At 38.8% G+C, this 7,404-nt stretch overlaps 1 long non-coding RNA gene across 1 annotated transcript; it reads left to right on the top strand.

Moving 5' to 3' along the window:
- The first annotated feature begins 3,623 nt into the window (after positions 1-3,623).
- LOC120714682 lies at positions 3,624-4,671 on the top strand. The gene is made up of 3 exons (XR_005691472.1): positions 3,624-3,794; positions 4,026-4,098; positions 4,588-4,671. It is a non-coding gene; the product is annotated as an uncharacterized LOC120714682 (long non-coding RNA).
- Positions 4,672-7,404: the final 2,733 nt, after the last annotated feature.

Below are 7,404 nucleotides of genomic sequence, written 5' to 3'. Positions count from 1 at the left end.
CCCTATTTTCCTTTTCTCCCCCTCTCCTCTAATACCGTTCCATTAAAATCGATTTTTAAGCCCTCTACAAAATAATTTACAGAAATAATAAAACGCTTCTCAGCAGATGTTTTGTTTGAAAACAAAATGGTTTTTTTTTCTGAACCGGGAATAAGCGTCTGGGGCGGATCTTGCTTCAACGTGGGTCGGGACCCACAGGTGGGGAGTTCGTGTAGGAAATAGCAACGGGGAGGACAGGCAGCGTTATGTGGGGTGGAAAGAGAGGGAAGGTGACTGAAAAGTATAGACACGAAGGTGCACCCTGCGTAAAAAAAGGTCCAGAGGCTTGATAACCTTTTACTGTCATGCTATAATCTGAATACTTCAGTTGGGCGAAAGTTAATGTCGTTTTTTTCTTAGGACTTTTGTGCCTCCATCAGTTTTGATTAATTTGTTTCTCACTCGTTTATTTTTCTTTTTCAAGCCACCTCGTGCTTCGTTTGCAGAAAAATGTCTTATCCTCCTCTTGTTTTAACCCCTGGAATCAAGAATAAGCAAACGATAATTTATGAGGAGGAGAGAGGAAGGCAACCTACAAAGGCTCATCCTTCGTATGTAGAGCAAACACTGTTAATATTTGGATACAGCCTAATTTTTATTTACAGTCAAAGGAAGTTCTGTTTACAGGTCGCCAGGTTGCAGCCCTGTTGCGTTGTTTAAAAGCAGCTGATGATGTTTTTGTCCTAGTTAGGTGCGACATGCGCCTGTTTTTCCTATGTAGAGTACTCAGCAGCATATAGCAGAACTCTCACGTGGCCATCCCCTGCAACACCACCAAACCTATACTCATATTATAGAGGTTTTCCCGGACTTTACACGGATAAATGAACTGTGTCTCAGAGATTATCACGCTTCATACAATGTTTTACTACTATTATGTCTAATATAAAAACAATGGTTTTAATCAATCCTGATATTTTCAAGTTGTTGCCTCTAACTTCCTCCAGTCACGTCGCTAAAATACATTTCACGAATGTGTCAGCGGCAATGTGTCATACAAAACCACCGTCCTGTACAATCACCGTCGTGTCAGTCCCTAATGCCAGTTGTCGAGTTGCATAAGGTCATAAGATCATAACCACTTATGCTGAAAAGACTTTTTACGTGATGATACCGAACTGTACCCACCAGAGCAAAAACTCCCGAAATTAACCCAAAACACTCTCCTTCTTCTACGATGATGAGCATCACACACTCGGGAGCGCAGAAGGTAATCTGAATCACAGCCACAGACACAGCAATTCGAAACAACAATATTGCAGAGGAGAGGAAGGCACTCACATCACTTAGTAATGACAACAACATATGATCCTTCTGGCAGACAAGGGTTGGTGCACAGTTTTGCTAAACCAGAAAGACTGGATGAGACATCATATGAGAAAATTTTGTCACTTGTCTCAGTGATTGAAAATACTTATGAAGCCCATGAAACGAGACCCAGGAAGAGGTTACAGAAGAGGGTTGATAGACTGAAGCAGTTGGAACAAGACAAGGCTATTGACCGGAACTGATTTTACCACAGGCTATATCCCAGGGGAATCTACACCAAGTCTGTATGGTTTACCCGAAGATACATTAAACCGAGGTTGCACCTGTAAGACCAATTGTCTGTATGATCACTCGGTCACCTATAAAATTTCCAAGTTTCTGGCTTCGATCCTCAACCTGCTGGTAGGCAGCTCTGAACACCACATCCAGAACACTTTGGATTTTGTTGAGAAGGTGAGAGCTAGATGTCATTATGGAGGCAGATGAAACCATGGTCTTCGTACGACATTACATCTCTCTTCACTGCATCCCAGTCACAGAAGCGTTGGAGGTAGTCCGTAAGAGATTACAGGATGACCCCAACCTCAGCAACAGGACCACTCTCAGCACCGACCAAGTGTGTTTGCTTTTGGAGCTGTGTCTTCATTCCACCTACTTCACATACAAGGGTCAGTTTTACAGGCAGAAACATAGGTGTGCCATGGGCTCCCCAGTTTCACCCATCGTAGCCAATTTATACATGGAAAGAAGTGGAAAAGAGGGCTTTGCTATCCTACTCTGGAACACCACCAGATATGTGGATGACACCTGGGTGAAAATCAAATCTGAGGACGTACCACGTTTCACGGATCACATTAACTTGGTGGACCGACACATCAAATTCACCAGGGAGGATATGAAAAGTGGAAGGTTAGCCTTCTTAGACTGTGAGTGGGACACCATCCCCACTGACACAGCGGCCAGGGAGGCAAAAGAACAGCACATCAAGAAGGCCCTGAGTAAATGTGGTTATCCCAGCTGGACTTTTGTCAAAGCTGGAAAGGCACCTAAAGAAAGCTCCGGCCGATCCAGGAAAGAAGGACAACCGCTGCCTAAGCGAAAACCTGTAGTGATCCCATATGTGTCAGGAGTATCGGAGAAGTTGAGACGCATATTTTCTAAACACCCGGGTCTCTGTGGCTTTTAAACCCCAAAACATGCTGCACCAAAAATTGGTCCACCCCAAGGATCGGGTCCCTCGACACAAACAGAGTACAACTTTTGGAGATTTACTTACCTGGATGATTGAGCATGCATCAAGGAGCATTCCAAAAGTTCTCTAAAAGCATCCAGTACCCCATTATGACAAATTGAAGAAGAAAAAAGTGTACTTAAAATTATTGGAAATTTCAAGTAAACAAGATGACAAAACAAGTGAAGAGCTTTGAATACCCTCTATGAAACCCTCTGAATGACCTCCAAGGCTGAGCCCACATTCTTCAGAGGAAGCTCCCTCCGCTCCTTGTTCCTCTCACAATCCACAATCTTACTCTTTGAGTAACTACACACAACTACTAAACCACTACTTTCCCAAAATAAATTCCATATCAGACATGAAAGACACCATGTGGGAGTGTTTGTCTGTGGTTGGTTTCTTAGTACATCATTTCCTCAGAATAGCCTGTTTAGTTTCCACATTTTCCTCTTTTGTGACAAACTACAGTATATAAGATCACCACAAGCGTCAGCCTAACAAACTTGCTTAGAGCACTGATCCAGAGTCAGATTTGACACCTTTCAGCTCGTGAAGATGAGTCCCACTCTCTCCATCAGCCGCTGGATTTTTCTGTTCTGTCTGCCTGTTTGTGATGCTCGTCCCTGTGGAGAAAGGTACAGCTCTTCTTTTAATGCTGTTTAAAGTATCGAGAATGAAAAACTATCATTATTGTAGTACAGATGGTAATCCAACCAGAAAATATTGAATATTTTATTTTATAGTGACTAAAAACATCCTCAACACAGCATTTCAATAAATAGCAATTAAATAAATCTTTTGAGATAAATAAGGAGCTGAAGGTTTGAAACTTTGAGAAGGTTGAACTTCTCTGAGGTGAAGCTTTGCTCTTGTTTGCCTCAGTTGTCTGTTTGTTTGTTTTTTTCTTTTTGAAGGTGGCTGATAGAAATTAGCGGACATATAAAGGATCTAGAGTTGATAGATTATTTTTCCCCATTATATTTTAGTTACAATATATATTTTTACAGACACATTTGCATTAAATTACCGCATAGGTCTAATTAGTTTGCTGTAAATTTATTCCAAGTTTTATCGTGCTGTTTAATCTCATACGTGTCCTTTTTTCTCTCTTTGTCCCAGACTATAAAGCCCATTTCTCACTTCGAAGTTTGGGTTTGCCGTGCTGCCGTACGGTGATCACCCAGGAAATAACGATAATCACAAGTTGTTTGGAACAACAACCACGTTATGGCTGCAGTCAACACGCATTCCTGTGAGCAAGATGTGATTCAAACAAAGTCAAATATTTTCCATATGTAATCATGATTAGCTCTCTTTAAAGGCTTTGTAGTGAATAGATGTACTCATAGATGATGTATTACCAGATAATCTGTAAAATAACAGATGATGCATGATTTTGATAAGAATGAGAGAGGAAAACTAAGACTTAGTGTCTCAAGGCATATATGTAAAAATGTTAACTCTTTCACATTTCTGTTTTTAGGATAAAAGACAATAAAGATAAAACATGGTGCATTGATCCAAATTCTGAGTGGCTCAAAGACAAAATAGAGAAGGTGAGTAAGGCATGGCGTTACACAAAGTTACTCTTCTTCAAACAAATGAAATGTATATTACTGGATCATGTTGTACTAATCCGACTAATCAGAAGTGCCATACTTTTGTACTTGCATTTGTTATTTAATATTTATTAATGAACAATACTTTCCCTCATAGTTGAGCTACTTGCTGTAGTGCCGAGTCTTCAGCTGCCTCAAATCTCAATGCAGTCATTAAAATTTCCAAAGACCCCCTCATTCTTCACTTTTAAATCATTTTTAAACACGTTATAGATTGTTGAATTCTTACTGCCATCTTTACTCCTAGCTACCACTGGAACGATTAGTATTAAAAACCTTTTCAACCAAAATTCCTTCAGATAACAGACAGTCTGTTTCAGTGGAAAGACCGCCTATAATCGATCTATCTGAAAGAAACTGTACCAATAAAACATTACAAGCCCTCAAAACTTCTGTTTTGACTCTATCTTTTTTCTTCTCTTGCAGGAAGAATTGAACTGTCCTCCGGTGATTAGTGAATAAAGTAACAATGAGACCAAAAAACATCAGCGTAAAGAAGCTGCAGACAACAATTATGTTTTTTTTTTAAAATAATTAATAAATTTTATATATATTTATCCATATTTATTCATAATGTTTTTTCCACATTGGGCAATTAATGTTATTTTAATTTATTGTGAATACAGTAATAAAAAGTTCTTTGTGACTATAAATAAAATCAATAGTATTGGACAATAAATAAATATGGAGCATATTAAAATCTACTGGTTGTTGTAATTTCTTTGACATGAATGATGGGTGGCAGTGCAGCGGGGATTTTTGTTCTGATTCAGTGTCACATTTCTTTCAAATTCTAAGGATTTCAAAGCATTACAGGTAGAAATAAATAAATAAAGGAGTTAAAGTAAAAGCATTATTTATCAAAACACAGAATGCTGATAATGAAGGGAAACTTGCATGTGAGAAGAAACTAGGGATAGTTTTTTATATAGTTCATGTAACACGAGGCATAATTACATCTAATTCAGCCAATTATAATTAAAATTGCAGCACATTATGTATGATGAGGCCTGTATCTGATATGGGTTTCTCTGATGTCCCAGTTTTTTGCCCATTGAGTCAAACTATTTTTAAATTCCAGGATAACGTATTTACACAGATCAGGAGATGTGCTATGAATGTTTGCTATAGTCCTTCTTACGCAAAAAAAAAACCAAACAGTAAGCAGTATCTAACCAGTTCAGGAGCTTGTTGACCCGGGGTGTAGGTTAAAGATCAACTCGTGACACTTCATTCATCTTGCACCAATCCATACAGAACTGATGGACCCATCTTTCTTCACAACAAGAACTACACCATGTGCTGTGAAATTCTTCTCTCACCCTCCAGCACACCCGCCAATTCCTTTTGAGATATTTGGGTTTGTTTTTTCTTTTATGTAATGATAGAGGCAGGAACAAACCATCATGACAGGTAGTCAGGGCTAGACTGGGACAAAATAATCGAGCAGCTACTTAGAAAAAGATCCTGGTGTTATTAGTCTCACAGCAATGCAGCAGATTTATTATTTAACAACACGGGAGTGACAGACAACTATTTACACTGATATCAATACTTATTGGCAATTTAGAATCACCAGAAACATGCACCATATATATGTCTTTGGGAGGAAGCTGGAGTACCAGGATCATGCAAACTCCACACAGAAAGACAGTCCTGGATTTGAGGCCAGGACCTTCTTGCTATAAAGCAACAGTACTAACCACCACGCCACTGCAAGACCCTTACTGACATCAAGCACTGTAGAGAAGTAGTTATTAAAAGCTGTGCACATGTCTGAAATGTTAGCTCGCTTTCCAACATAGTGAAGTTCTTCTTTTACTGTTAAAAACAAGTTGTGATAGAATTAAAAATATGAAATTTCTTGGTCTGTAAGAAAAACCAATCAAGAAATAGTGCAGGCAGATAGATAACAGTGTTTGCTTGGAATAAATGAACCAAGTGCTTCAGTTTATCTAACTACAAATTCTCCTCTCTCTCCACTTTTGCTTTCCTCTCTCACTCTCTACACCACAGGGAGAACTACAGTGTCCTAAAGGCATCTCCTACAAACACAGATATGAATTCCTGGATGAAGATGAAACTGTGACCACAGAGAAGCATCAATAAAATAAAAAATGCTGATTTTCAGGCTCATGTCAAAAGTTGTCACTGAGAATAAATGATCAATTTAGAAAGGTGACTCTCTTTTTCCTTTGTATTGATGATTCACTGTATTTCTATGCTTACTGTCTGCAGCAGTGACAGAAACACCGGAGTTATAAATAACTGATCAGCTAGTTCACTGACCTCAGAGACCATGTCAGCTCTGACATCAGAGGTGTGCGACTGACAGCGGTTTTACTAATACACATGTTGTAAATAGAGTCATTGCAGACCTGAGCTTGTAAAGCTTTGCATGTTTCACCTCTGAAACATCTCATGACACAGCTTGAATACACACAAGACCAAATGTGTCGAAATTTCCACAAGAAATGACTTTGCACAGCCAACAATGAGCGCCATGGCAACGGTAGTGGTGATGAAAAACATAAACGAGTGGAGAAACAAATTTAATTTCTAATGCGAGTTATGGACATCACATGTTGGTGTATTTTGTCGGCAGCACAGATTAAAACCATAACCTGACTGGTCAGCAAGAAAATGTAGCTTCTGTTGTGACGTCACTGTAAAATCACATATTTTATTCTAATATTTTAGACTCGTTTTGGCAAGACGGGATGTTACCTCAGCTTTAGAGCCACAGACACCTCTGGTATCATAACACCTCCATCATTCAACATCAAACTGGATAAATCTGACAACAGCTTCCCATCTGACCTCTTCAAAGCTTTTAGTTATTGACTTATTTACTTATTTTATATACAATTTAATGAAGGCATGTAAAATGAATCCTTCATAAGGTTTCATTTTGACTCTGATGAATAAACTAAATGTGGGACAAACACAGTGTTTGTGTGGGACAACAGCACATTACCAAAGCAGGGAGGCTGTCAAATATCTTATATTTTAATGCAATGTTTTAAATTCTCTTGCTAAGTCAATACAACAGGAAGAAAAGGAGGCTAAACTTTGTTGTTACGATCTCACACAATAGGCTGCATTTTATTCAGCTGTTCTGCCTGGTAACAGTCTTTGGGTTTCAGTAATGATGTATCCGTAGATCAACATGCCCTTTTTAGCCATTTCTGAATATTTTAGCGATTTTTAGCCAAGTATGACTTACAAATAATGTCACATCAC

Source organism: Simochromis diagramma, unplaced genomic scaffold (assembly GCF_900408965.1).
Source record: "Simochromis diagramma unplaced genomic scaffold, fSimDia1.1 OVJJ01000793.1, whole genome shotgun sequence".
Classification (NCBI taxonomy): domain Eukaryota; kingdom Metazoa; phylum Chordata; class Actinopteri; order Cichliformes; family Cichlidae; genus Simochromis; species Simochromis diagramma.
The sequence above is the reverse complement of the archived record's forward strand: the minus strand, read 5'-3'. Positions and strand labels throughout refer to the sequence as shown.